The following is a 13244-nucleotide window of genomic DNA, read 5'->3' as shown; positions in this document are numbered from 1 at the left end:
TTTTATATAAATAATTTTATAAAAATATTAAAAATATAATTATTCATGTATAATATGTCTTATTAACTTAGATTTTTATAATTAATAAAACATTGAGAATGATTTGATGAATGACGTAGGGCTTTCCAAGGGACTCTCCCTTAGCAATTGACGTGTCAACAGTTATTCTAAAACTATCAGAGAATGGTGATCTTCAAAGGATTCATGACAAATGGCTAACAAAAAGTGCTTAGCTTGTAGCTCGGAAGATGCAAAGCAAGGCATAGATAGGCTTGAGACTAAGAGCTTTTGGGATCTCTCCTTCTTATTGGCATTGCATGTTTCATTGCTCTCTTTTGCTATCTTACTACAATGACCTACCGTTTTAGGAGGCACTACTCCAATAGTACCAACCTTGAAGTCTCACCATCATCATCATCATCATCATCATCATCATCATCATCATGCTCTCTTCTTGTCTTAAATCATTCTTTTCATTTGTCAACGAGAGAGAAGATTATTACTGCCCAAAGTAAGAAAAGACAAAAGGAAAAAGTGCTCTTTTAAAATGGTAGTAGTGTGCATGTTGGAAATGACAACATCATCACCACTAGTAATTGTTAAAGCATATGCATGCACTTTTCTGAATTAAATGTATGTGTAATATACAATAAGAAAAGTGTTAGGAGATCAATAAATTTTGTGATTTATAATCACCAATTAGTTATTATTGATATTTTTAATGGTGTAAAATTTTATCCAATAGTATAAAATTACTCACAATTTTTTGTTACTGATTAAGTACTTACCAATTTTTAATAAAAATATTAGTCCCTAAACTTTCTCATACACTTAGAGATACCTGAGAGGTGTCAGTGTATTTATAGTGGTGAACCAATAACCACCGTTGAAGTACTGCCACTTTTTAAGGGGAATAACCGTCCCTTTATCTTAGGGTGGTTGAGATATGGCTCTTGGAAGTGGTTAGAGAGATTCTTGGGGCAGTTATCCTCTTGAGGGAGGGTTTATCTGCCAGCTAATCCTCGTACCGACTTCTTTAGAGCAAGTCGTGAAGATAGCCGACTTCGTGGCATCTGGTTTGTGCAGTGTGAGACTCAACTCCTTTGGGTTGGGCCTTTTTACTTGGATCCTGGGCCTTAGCATTGGGCCAGGGTATGAACAGTGCCCCTACTCGAGCCCAATTTCTTTTAAGATTTTGGGTTCGAGTATTCTACTCGGGGATGTAGCCGACTTGGGAGGGAACCGACGTGTTTGTTTGGAACCGACGTGACTTTCGTGACTTTTGATTTTTCACAGTTACGTCTAATCAAACGTCGCGTTTGTTAGAGGTTCGCGTAGGTATTGATTACCTTGGTAACGGTGCACCCATTAATGAATGCCCCGTTTTTACCATTATGCCCCTAACGTGTTTATAAATACTTTCCCTCTCTTTCATTGTTTCGTTTATGTGATTTTTCAAATTTCCTCTCCACCTGTTCGTGAAGCATTCTTGCGTTTGAAGGCTTTCATTTCCTCCAACCTTTTTCAGATAAAGGTTAGATTTTTCTTCTTCTCCTTTTGCAACATGCTTACTGTTTGCATGCTTTTATTTTGCGGATGGATAGGTTGATTCGTAGGTTTCTGTTTGATTCCGTACTTCCCCTTAGAGACCATATTTTTTTTATTTTCTTTTCTTTTTCCTTTGTAGGTTTTACCAAAACCCTTTTTAAAAGAAAGAAAATGTCTTCTGTTGAAAGTCTTGCTCAGTGGGTCGATGTTACGGTCCTGGGGGAGGAACCTTTGGTTGACACTGATTTTCTTACTGATCTTCGCACTCGCCACCGGCTCTGCACCTCTGATGAGGATGAGCCGAAGTATGAACTACTTGCCCCGGGTCCAGAAGACCGGGTCTGCTTTGGGAGGGCTTCGGAGGCAGCCCCTCATTTCTTTTTTATGTATGAGAGCATGCTTACCCGCCTGGGCGTTTTCCTTCCTTTTTCTGACTTTGAGATGGATGTTTTACGCCACTGCCGTGTTGCACCTACCCAGCTTCATCCCAATTCCTGGGATTTTCTGAAAATTTATTAATTTGTCAGCCATGCTTTAGACTTTCCGACTTCCTTGAGGATTTTCTTTTTTCTCTTCCATATGACTAAGCCCTTCAGTGGGCAAAATAATAAACAACAATGGGTGTCCTTCCGGGCTATACAAGGTCGGAGGGTCTTCACCCTTTTTGACGAATCTTTTCATGACTTCAAAAATTATTTTTTCAAAGTGCAAGCTGTAGAGGGTCACCACCCCTTTTTCCTGGATGAGAATTCTTCCCCTCGCTTTCCTCTGTATTGGTTGGAGGCCTCCCCCTGTGAGAAATATGGTCTGGACGACCTGGATGAGGTGGAGGCAGCCATTGTGGGGTTCTTCCGAGAAGTATGGGGGAGGGCCCCATATCTGGATACTAAAAAATTTCTCCAAGGGCCTCCGACCTTTGTCCAAACACAATTAGGTAGCTTTTATTTGTTCTCTTGGATTTCCGACTTGTCTGACTATCTTTTTCCGACTTGTCTGACCTCTTGGCTACTACTTGTTTTTACAGAGATAGCGAGGAGGAATTCGAATGAGTCTTACCAGAGGGTCCAGGAGGCTAGGGCAAGGTCCCGGGCCAGGACTGGTGGTGCCAGGGCAGCTATCCCTCCCCCTCCTCCTCCTCGAAATTTGGGGACTCCTTCTGAACCTATTGTTATCTCTTCTTCTGCTCCTTCTCAGCCGTCCCCTCCCCCCGATCCTCCCCTGAGCCTGAAAGGAAGAAGCACAAGGCTTTAGAGCCTAGTTCTTCTTTCGAGGATGAAGCCAAGGTGGATGCCCCTAAATTTATCCGGAAGTACATCTATCCTCATGCCCGTATAGGCTTGGATGATGTTTCTATCCGGAACCACCTCACTATTCTTGCTCAGGAGAGTATTAGGGCGGCGGCGGTGTGCACCAAGTTTCTTGATATTTTTGAGAAGACTCCTCTTAGCTCTCTTGGTTCGTCCTCGAGGGCTAAAGAGTTGGAGGAGAGACTTCTTTTATATCAAGAATATGAGAAGAAGTTGAAGGAGGAGGTCGCCAAACTAGAGGAGGAGAGGAAGGATCTCCAGGAGAGGGAGAGCAAGTTGCAGGCCCAGTGCAACATGGAGGTCGGTTTAAGGCTGAAGGCGCAGGAGAGCTACTCAAGCCTTTTTGAGGACCTTGTGGTTGTGAAAAAAGATTTGCTGAATGCTCGGACTGCCTACACCGAGTTGGAGGACTCTATTGCCGAGGGATCTGAAGAGGCCTGGAGGATTTTTAAGGAGCAAGTCGGAGTCATTGCTCCTGGCTTGGATCTCTCTCCTTTAGATCCCGACAAGGTCGTCATTGATGGTGCTATAGTGACTCCTTCTGCCCCCCAAGTTGTTTCTGAGTCCAACTTGAAGACTCGGGGGCAGAGGATTATTGAGTCCCCTCCTCGCTCAAAGGATGCTCCGAGCTCTTCCAAGGTTCCTCCGACTTCCTCTCCGTCTCCTATGGATGCCTCTCTCCCTGGTCCTGACGCTGCTCCGACTATTCTTCCTGGTTCTGGTGGTGATCCGTCTACTCCTCTGAAAAAATAACTTTATTGGCTATATGGGGGCCCGGCCTGTGGGTCCCCCTTTTTTAAACTGTTTTATATTTGTTTGTTGGTGGTGGTGGTGACTGAACAATTTTCTCTGGCCTTTTAAGGCCGTAAACAAAAAATATTTATAAATACCCTTTTTTTGGATAAGGGTTTTAGTTTTTAAAGAAATACCCTTTTTGGATAAGGGTTTTAGTTACATTTTACGTGTGCATGCTTTTTTGTTTGTAGTTTTTTGAAAAACCCTCTTTTTGATCTTTTTAGTTTTGGAAACCTTTTTCCTGGCTGTCTGTCCTTTTGGGTTCCTCTTCGCTTTAAGGACAACTTTTAAGCTTTTTCCTAGGTTTTTCGATCTCTTTTTGATTATTCCTTATACTCAACTTTGTTTTATTGAGCTTCTATGACTTAGGTTATTTTTGCGACGCGTTTTCTTTTCTACTCGGTTTTGTATTTCGATTTATAAGTCGGCATATCCCCGAGTTTCTCACGATCAACTTTTATAACCTCTTTACACCGACTTGTACCTCGTCGTTTTATCCTGACGACCATCTAGGTCGGTTCATGGGATTTTCACGTTTTGTCGAGCTTAAGTCGGCGCGTTTTGTAGGAAAGAATAAACGAGAAGGAATTTATAAGAGATATTGTAAAAGATCTTTATTTATTGGGGAGGTACCTTACTGCTACTAAGGGCTTTTGACAGCCTATTTTCCCTTAGCCTCTACTATGATGCCTCGTTAAAAACCCTTCTCCAGAAAAAACCCTTTAACTTTCGGGAAAAAATCGTGAAGTTGGGAAAAGAGTACATCAGGGAGTAGAGTTCGCTTTTAACTGTAGTACCTTTTCATATTACAAGCATGCCACGATCTTGGTAACTTGGCGCCGCTTAGGTCGGTCACCCTATAATAACCTTTTTCTAAGACCTCGCTGACTTTGTAGGGTCCTTTCCAGTTGGCAGCGAGTTTTCCTTCCCCCAACTTGTTGACTCCTATGTCGTTTCTGATTAAGACCAGATCGCTTAGTGCGAAACTTCTTTGAATGACTTTCTTGTTGTATCTGGTAGCCACCCTTTGCTTCAGCGCTGCTTCTCTTATCTGGGCTTGTTCTCGGACTTCGGGGAGCAATTCTAGCTCCTCTTTGTGCCCCTGTATGTTTCTGATTTCATCATGGAGAATCACCCTTGGGCTTTGCTCGCTGATTTCTACTGGTATCATAGCTTCTATCCTATAAACAAGTCGGAAGGGCGTTTCTCCAGTGGCGGATTGGGGCGTTGTTCTGTAAGCCCATAACACTTGTGGGAGCTCCTCAGCCCAGGCTCCTTTTGCATCTTGTAGCCTTTTCTTTAATCCTGCCAGTATGACTTTGTTGGTTGCCTTGGCTTGTCCATTTACTTGCGGGTGCTCCACCGAGGTGAACTGGTGTTTAATCTTCATACTGGCCACCAGGCTTCTGAAGGTAGAGTCGGTGAATTGGGTTCCATTGTCTGTAGTGATGGAATATGGTATCCCATATCTTGTGATGATATTCTTGTAGAGGATCCTCCGACTTCTTTGGGCGGTGATGGTAGCCAATGGCTCTGCTTCTATCCACTTTGTGAAATAGTCTATTCCTACGATCAAGTATTTAACTTGTCCTGGCGCTTGGGGAAAGGGACCTGACAAATCCATTCCCCATTTTGCGAAGGGCCACGGAGAAGTTATACTGATGAGTTCCTCGGGGGGAGCCACGTGGAAGTTTGCATGCATTTGGCATGGTTGACATTTTTTCACAAATTCTGTGGCATCTTTTTGCAAGGTCGGCCAATAGAATCCAACTCGGATTACTTTCCTGGCAAGCGACCTGGCTTCGAGATGATTTCCGCAGATCCCGCTGTGGACCTCCTCTAATACCTCGGTGGTTCTCGAGGTCGGAACGCACTTTAACAATGGTGTTGATATTCCTCTTCTATAGAGAATATTTTTCACCAGAGTGTAGTGTTGTGCTTCCCTCCGGATTCTCTTAGCCTCTTTTTCCTCTTTGGGGAGGATGTCGAATTTCATGTATTCGACCAAGGAGTTCATCCATCCGAGGTTTAGTCCGGTTACCTCAAGGACCACTTGCGTTTCCTCCGTTTTTACCACAGAGGGTTCCTGGAGAGTTTCCTGGATCAGGCTTCTGTTATTCCCTCCTGGCTTGGTACTTGCTAAGTTGGATAGGGCGTCTGCTCTTCTATTTAGATCCCGAGTTATATGTTTGATCTCGGTTTCCGTAAAGCGCCCAAGATGCTCCAGAGTTTTTTCCAAGTACCTCTTCATATTTGGGTCTTTTGCCTGATACTCTCCACTTATCTGGGAGGTCACCACTTGGGAGTCGCTATATACAATCACTTTTGTAGCACCGACTTCTTCTGCCAGCTTCAACCCGGCAATTAGGGCTTCATATTCTGCCTGGTTATTTGAGGCTGGGAATTCAAATTTGAGGAAAACCTCTATTTGGGTTCCCCTTTCGTCCACTAATATTATGCCTGCACCGCTCCCTGTCTTATTTGAGAATCCATCTACATAGAGTTCCCATGTCATTGGTTTTTCCTCTTGATCTCCTGCGTATTCTGCTATGAAGTCGGTAAGGCATTGGGCTTTAATTGCCGTCCGAGTTTCATACCTCAAGTCGAACTCGGAGAGCTCTATTGCCCATTGAACCATTCTCCCTACAACATCCGTCTTTTGGAGGATTTGCTTCATGGGTTGGTTCGTGCGGACTCTTATTGTATGAGCTTGAAAGTAAGGCCGTAGCCTTCGTGAGGCTACCACTAAGGAGTAGGCAAACTTCTCTAGTTTGTGGTACCTTAGCTCGGGGCCTTGTAGAACTTTACTGATGAAATACACCGGATGCTGATCGACCTCATCTTCTCTTATCAGGGCTGACGCGACAGCCTTGTCTGCTACAGATAAGTATAGGACGAGGTCTTCTCCAACTGTAGGTCGGGTCAGAATCGGGGGTTGACTCAAGAATATTTTGAACTCCTGGAACGCCTCTTCGCATTCAGGAGTCCATTCGAACTGACATCCCTTTCTCAGTAAGGAGAACAATGGAAGGGATTTTAGTGCTGACCCTGCCAAGAATCTGGAGAGGGCTGCAAGTCGGCCGTTTAGCTGCTGGACCTCTCTTAAGCAAGTCGGGCTTTTCATTTCCAGGATGGCTCTACACTTATCGGGATTTGCTTCGATCCCCCTTTGTGTCAGCATGAACCCTAAAAATTTTCCAGCTTCCACCGCGAAGGTACACTTTGCGGGATTTAACCTCATCCCGTGTGACCTTATGGTGTCAAATACTTGCGAGAGGTATGACAAGAGGTCGACTTCTTCCTTGGTTTTTACTAGCATGTCGTCGACGTAGACCTCCATTAAGCTTCCAAGGTGGGGAGCGAACACCTTATTCATCAGCCTCTGATATGTGGCCCCTGCATTTTTCAATCCAAATGGCATGACCACATAGCAGAAGTTGGCTCTGGGTGTGATGAATGATGTCTTCTCCTGGTCTGGCTCGTACATCGGGATTTGGTTATACCCCGAGTAGGCATCCATGAACGATAAGTATTGATATCCCGAGCTGGAGTCTACTAGGGTATCGATACTTGGTAGTGGATAAGGGTCCTTAGGACATGCCTTATTTAAATCGGTATAGTCGACACACATTCTCCATTTGCCATTTTGTTTTTTGACTAGCACTACATTAGCTAGCTATGTTGGGTATTTGACTTCTCTGATGAAGCCGGCTTCTAGGAGCGCTTGTACTTGTTCTTCTATTACTAGGGCTCGTTCTGGGCCGAGCTTGCGTCTTCTCTGTTGTACAGGTCGGGACCCTGGGTATACCGAGAGCTTGTGGGACATAAGCTCAGGGTCTATCCCGGGCATGTCGGAGGCTTTTCAGGCAAAGAGGTCGGAATTGTCTCTTAGGAGCTTAATCAACCCTTGCTTTAGGGCTTCCCCTAGGTTGGCTCCTATGTTGGTGTTTTTTCCCTCCTCTTTGCCGACCTGTATTTCCTCAGTTTTTCCTCCCGGCTGTGGTCGCAGCTCTGCTCAGGCCCTTGCACCGCCGAGCTCTATGGTGTGGACTTCTCTGCTTTTTCCTCTCAGATTCAGGCTTTCATTGTAGCATTTCCTTGCCAATTTCTGATCTCCCCTCACCGTTGCTATTCCCGCTGAGGTTGGGAATTTCATGCAAAGGTGGGGAGTGGATACCATCGCTTTGAGTCGATTAAGGGTAGCTCTACCGATTAAAGCATTATATGCTGACCCTACGTCGATGACTATGAAGTCTACACTCAGAGTCTTGGATTTTTCCCATTTTCCAAAAGTGGTGTGGAGGGGCAAAAATCCCAGTGATTTTATCGGCGTGTCGCCTAGTCCGTACAAGGTGTCAGGGTAGGCTCTTAATTCTTTCTCATCCAACCCTAGTTTGTCAAAAGCGGGCTTGAAAAGGATGTCCGCTGAGCTTCCTTGGTCTACTAGGGTTCTATGGAGATGGGCATCGGCTAGGATCATAGTAATTATCACTGGGTCATCATGCCCAGGGATTATTCCTTACCCATCTTCTCTTGTGAATGAAATGGTGGGAAGGTCGGATGACTCTCCTCCGACGTGGTAGACTCGCTTGAGATGTCTTTTGCGAGAGGACTTGGTGAGTCCCCCTCCCGCGAATCCTCGTGAGATCATATGGATATGTCTCTCCGGGGTCTGCGGTGGTGGGTCTCTTCTATCCATATCGTCTCGCTTTCTCTTCCCATGACCGTCCGACCTTTCTATGAGGTATCTGTCGAGCCGACCTTCTCTAGCCAGCTTTTCTATCACATTTTTAAGGTCGTAACAGTCATTTGTCGAGTGACCATATATTTTATGGTACTCACAGTAGTCGCTGCGACTTCCTCCTTTTTTATTTTTAATAGGTCTGGGAGGAGGCAGTCTTTCGGTATTGCAAATCTCTCTGTATACATCCACTATGGAAACCTTTAGAGGAGTATAAGAGTGATATTTTCTTGGTCTATCGAGACCGAGTTCTTCCTTCTTTTTGGGTTCCCTCTCCCTCTCTTTTGTTGAGGGGAGATGCCCAGGTCGCCAACTCGAATCTCTCAGCCTAGCATTCTCCTCCATGTTGATGTACTTTTCAGCTCTTTCCTGTACATCACTTAAGGAGGTGGGGTGTCTTTTTGATATGGACTGTGAGAAGTGACCTTCTCTAAGAATCGTCTGAGGAAGGAAGCCTTCGAGCGGGTCTGCGTCTTGGGGGCCTCCGTCCGACTTGTGGGTATGAACGAATGGGGGTGGTACCTGCAAAGACACTCCGATGCCTAAGTCAGCAAGGGTGTGAGCAGGGCTAGAGAGTATTGGAACTTAGAGATACCTGAGAGGTGTCAGTGTATTTATAGTGGTGAACCAATAACCACCGTTGAAGTACTGCCACTTTTTAAGGGGAATAATTGTCCCTTTATCTTAGGGTGGTTGAGATATGGCTCTTGGAAGTGGTTAGAGAGATTCTTGGGGCAGTTATTCTCTTGAGGGAGGGTTTATCTGCTAGCTAATCCTCGTACCGACTTCTTTAGAGCAAGTCGTGAAGATAGCCGACTTCGTGGCATCTGGTTTGTGCAGTGTAAGGCTCAACTCCTTTGGATTGGGCCTTTTTACTTGGATCCTGTGCCTTAGCATTGGGACAGGGTATGAACAATAAATAATATTTTTGACTATATATATATGGATTTAAATTAAAACATTAGAAAAGTAACAAAAACTTTAAGTTTATCCTCTTTTAATTTTCAATCATGTCCTATATTAATCAAGAAGCAACTTTCAATAGTAAATATTGTTTACGTCATTAAAAATATTTATTTAATATATTATTTCTTATGATAAATCATTGTCAACACGAACGTTTAAATATGTTACACATGTATTGTATATCATCACTTTAATTATTTATTTACTTTTCATTCACCCTTTTCTTTTTCTGAAAACGTTCGTTGATTTTTTTCGGCCCATCAAAATGGAAAAAACACAAGCATGTAAAATCATTCTTTTTAAAAGATAAACAAAGTGCCTAACTTTTTGAAAGCTCCACTAGATATAAAAACTTAAAAAGGATTCATTCAATTATTCAGCACGTATATGAATCTTATTGGATAAAAATTTAATTATTGGCCTAAAGTAGTGCTTTTAAGGTGCAAATATTTATTTATAAGAGAAGATTATGGAAGTATGTATTATTTCATCTTTTGTTTTTCAAGTTATAGAAATAATTTATTGTCCCCATTTTTCCTGTTTTAAAATCACTTGTTATATATGCTTTTAGTAGAAATTATATACAAGATGATCAAAGTTTGGGTTCTTGTCATTGTGATGTTCTACAATGGTTTTCCCTCAAAAGGGACAAGCAATAGTAATAATGTTACAAGGCCAAGTACAGTTAATATTGGAGCAATTTTTTCTTTTAATTCAACTATTGGAGGAGTGGCTAAAATTGCAATACAAGCAGCAGTAGATGATATAAATTCCAATGCAACCATTCTCAATGGAACTAAGTTTAATATCTCAATGCAGGACACAAAATTCTCCCCTGGATTTCTAGGAATTATTGACTGTAAGTTCTTGTTAAAATCTACTCAAGCATTTTTATCTTCATGACTTTTGATTTCATCACTCAGTTTAAAATATTATTGATCGTTACCAAAAAAAATTATCTTATTATCAAGTTTTGATTTTTTTTTTGTTGCAAAAATAAGTCATTGATTCTATAAAATTTGTGGTTTTTTTACTAGTCCTTTTTTCCCCTTAATTTCTGTTTATTTGATACTATTAAATGCCTGGTGACTTGAAAAATAAAAATATAATATGGCGGCATTCCATTTTGATCTATAAAAATATAATAAGTGAGTAAAATTAGAAAACTAACACTATAATAGTTAATTTTAACTAATATTACATGTTATCAAACAAAATAAATATAAAAACCAACTAAAAATGAGTTTTTATAGAGTTTGGATTTCGAAAAATATTCAATTAGGTAACTAATAAAAAATTAGCCAATATCAACCAATAATTCAAAAAGATTTTTCAATACAAATTTATAATTTTTTTAAGTTACTCTTTATTCTTTTTCCTTTTTTTTTCCCTTCATTCCAACACTTCAATTTCACCTATCACCAGCCATCGTTGTTGCCGTCGGCCACCACCATTAACCATCGTTGGCCGCCAGCGACCCTCTTGCGATCATCTCTGGCTATCCACCACCGGTTATTATAAATTTAAACTTTAAATTCTAAACTTTCAATATTAAATACTAAACTCTACTTAAATACTAAATATAATGAATCTTAAATTTTAAACTCTAAATCTTAAATTATAAACACTAAATCTTATATTTTTTTATTTCAGTTTTAGATGTTTCTATTATTTCTAATTTTAAATGTTTCTCTTTATTGTAAATTGTTGGCACTTTGTTGGCTAAATATAGTTGGTTATCAATAATTTTTCTTTTTTTAATTGAGTTTTAGATTTTTTTTTATTTTGAAAGTTTTTTTTTCTTATTATAAATGTTAGCCATAATATTGGTTATGTAAGGTTGCCTCTCAATATTTTCTCTAAATAAACTCAGTAAGAACTAAAATTAGCATTTTAAATTTTAAGTCCACATAAAAACCAATTTACAGTAATTATTAGAACATAAAAATTAAAATTTTTATAGAAGTTGTATAATTATTTGAAACTTTTTTGTACTAATTTGTAAAATAAGAAATAAATCTAAAACATATCCTAGAAACCAAATTGGTCTCTAGAATTGTTGTACTTTTCACAATTCTACATATTTTTCTCTCATATATGAATCATATCTTCTTATTCACTAGTTATACCATTTTTTTTTGTTTAAATACTCTATTGGTACTTATAGTTTTGCAAAATTTTCAATTAGGTCCTTACACTTTTTTTTTCTTTTAATTGAGTCCTTGCACCAAATTTTTTTTAATTAGGTTCCTACACTTTTTTTTCCTTTTATTTAGGTCCCTATACCAATTTTTTTTTTAGTTGGGTCCCTATAAAATTAAGTCAATTACTACTAAGAGGAACTTAATTGAAAAAAAAAAATTAGTGTAGGGATCCAATTAAAAAGAAAAAAAAGTATAAAGACCTAATTGAAAATTTCACGAAACTATAGAGACCAACATAGTAATTAAACCTTTTATTTTCAAACATATACATTGCAGCATTAATATTGATGGAGAAAGGCACTGTGGCAATAATTGGTCCACAGTACTCAGAAATGGCACATGTAATCTCACACATTGCAAATGAGATGCAAGTTCCTCTCTTATCATTTGCAGCAACAGATCCTACACTCACTTCTCTCCAATTCCCATATTTTGTTAGAACAACACAGAGTGATCTTTATCAAATGTCTGCAGTGGCAGATATTGTTAGTCACTTCCAATGGAGAGATGTGATTGCAATCTTCATTGATGATGATCATGGAAGAAATGGAGTCACTGCATTAGGTGATAAGCTTGCTGAAAAACGTTGCAAGATATCATATAAAGCACCCATTAAGCCAAATAATATTAGTCAAGAAGAAATAACCAATGCATTGATTAAAGTAGCTTTGATGGAATCTAAGGTAATAGTCCTACATTTGTTACCTGATTTTGGCTTAAGAGTACTTAAGATTGCTCAATCACTTGGCATGATCAAAAGTGGTTATGCATGGATAGTAACTGATTGGCTTTCTACAATATTAGATTCAAACCCTTCATTGTTATTGTCTACAAGCTCTACCATGAATGATATGCAAGGTGTTATCACCTTGAGAATGTACACACCAAATTCAGAAATTAAGAGAAACTTTATGTCTAGGTGGAAGACCAACCTAACCCATGTAAATGATGATCATCATTTGGGATTGAACATATTTGGTCTATATGCTTATGACACTGTTTGGACCTTAGCTTATGCACTTGATGCATTCTTTAGAAGTGGTGGAACTTTGAAATTTTCAAATGATTCAAGTCTAAACACTTTAAGGGGTGATAGTGATACCCTTCATCTTGATACTATGGGAGTGTTTCTTAATGGTGACATGTTACTTCAGAAGATTCTAGAAGTTAATCGAACCGGTTTAACCGGCCGAACAGAGTTTGCCCAAGATGGAAACCTAATACAATCATCATATGAGATCATTAATGTGATTGGAACTGGGGTTAGGAGGATTGGATTTTGGTCTAATTCTTTTGGCCTTCACACTGGTGAACAAGTTTCAAATGATGCAAATTCAAGTGAAGGGCTTTATAGTGTGATATGGCCTGGCCAAACAACACAAACACCTAGAGGTTGGGTTTTTGCTAGCAATGGAAGACATTTGAGAATTGGAGTACCACTTAGGGTTACCTACCATGAGTTTGTGTCAAGAATTGAAGGCACTGACATGTTGTTTGGTGGTTATTGTATTGATGTGTTTATTGCTGCTCTAAATGTGTTGCCTTATACAATTCCATACAAGTTTGTTCCATTTGGTGATGGTAGAACCGATCCCGTGGTGTCAGAACTTCTAGAACAAATCACAATTGGTGTAAGTATTATTTTTCTAGGATTGTAAGAAAGTGAAAATTTACGTACAGATG

General features: G+C 40.2%; 1 pseudogene; it reads left to right on the top strand.

Annotated features, from left to right (window-relative positions):
• Positions 9852–13244, top strand: part of LOC107619870 — a 7611-nt pseudogene continuing 4218 nt past the window's right edge.

Source organism: Arachis ipaensis, chromosome B10 (assembly GCF_000816755.2).
Source record: "Arachis ipaensis cultivar K30076 chromosome B10, Araip1.1, whole genome shotgun sequence".
Taxonomy (NCBI): domain Eukaryota; kingdom Viridiplantae; phylum Streptophyta; class Magnoliopsida; order Fabales; family Fabaceae; genus Arachis; species Arachis ipaensis.
Note: the sequence above shows the minus strand (reverse complement) of the source record. Positions and strands in the feature narration are given on the sequence as shown.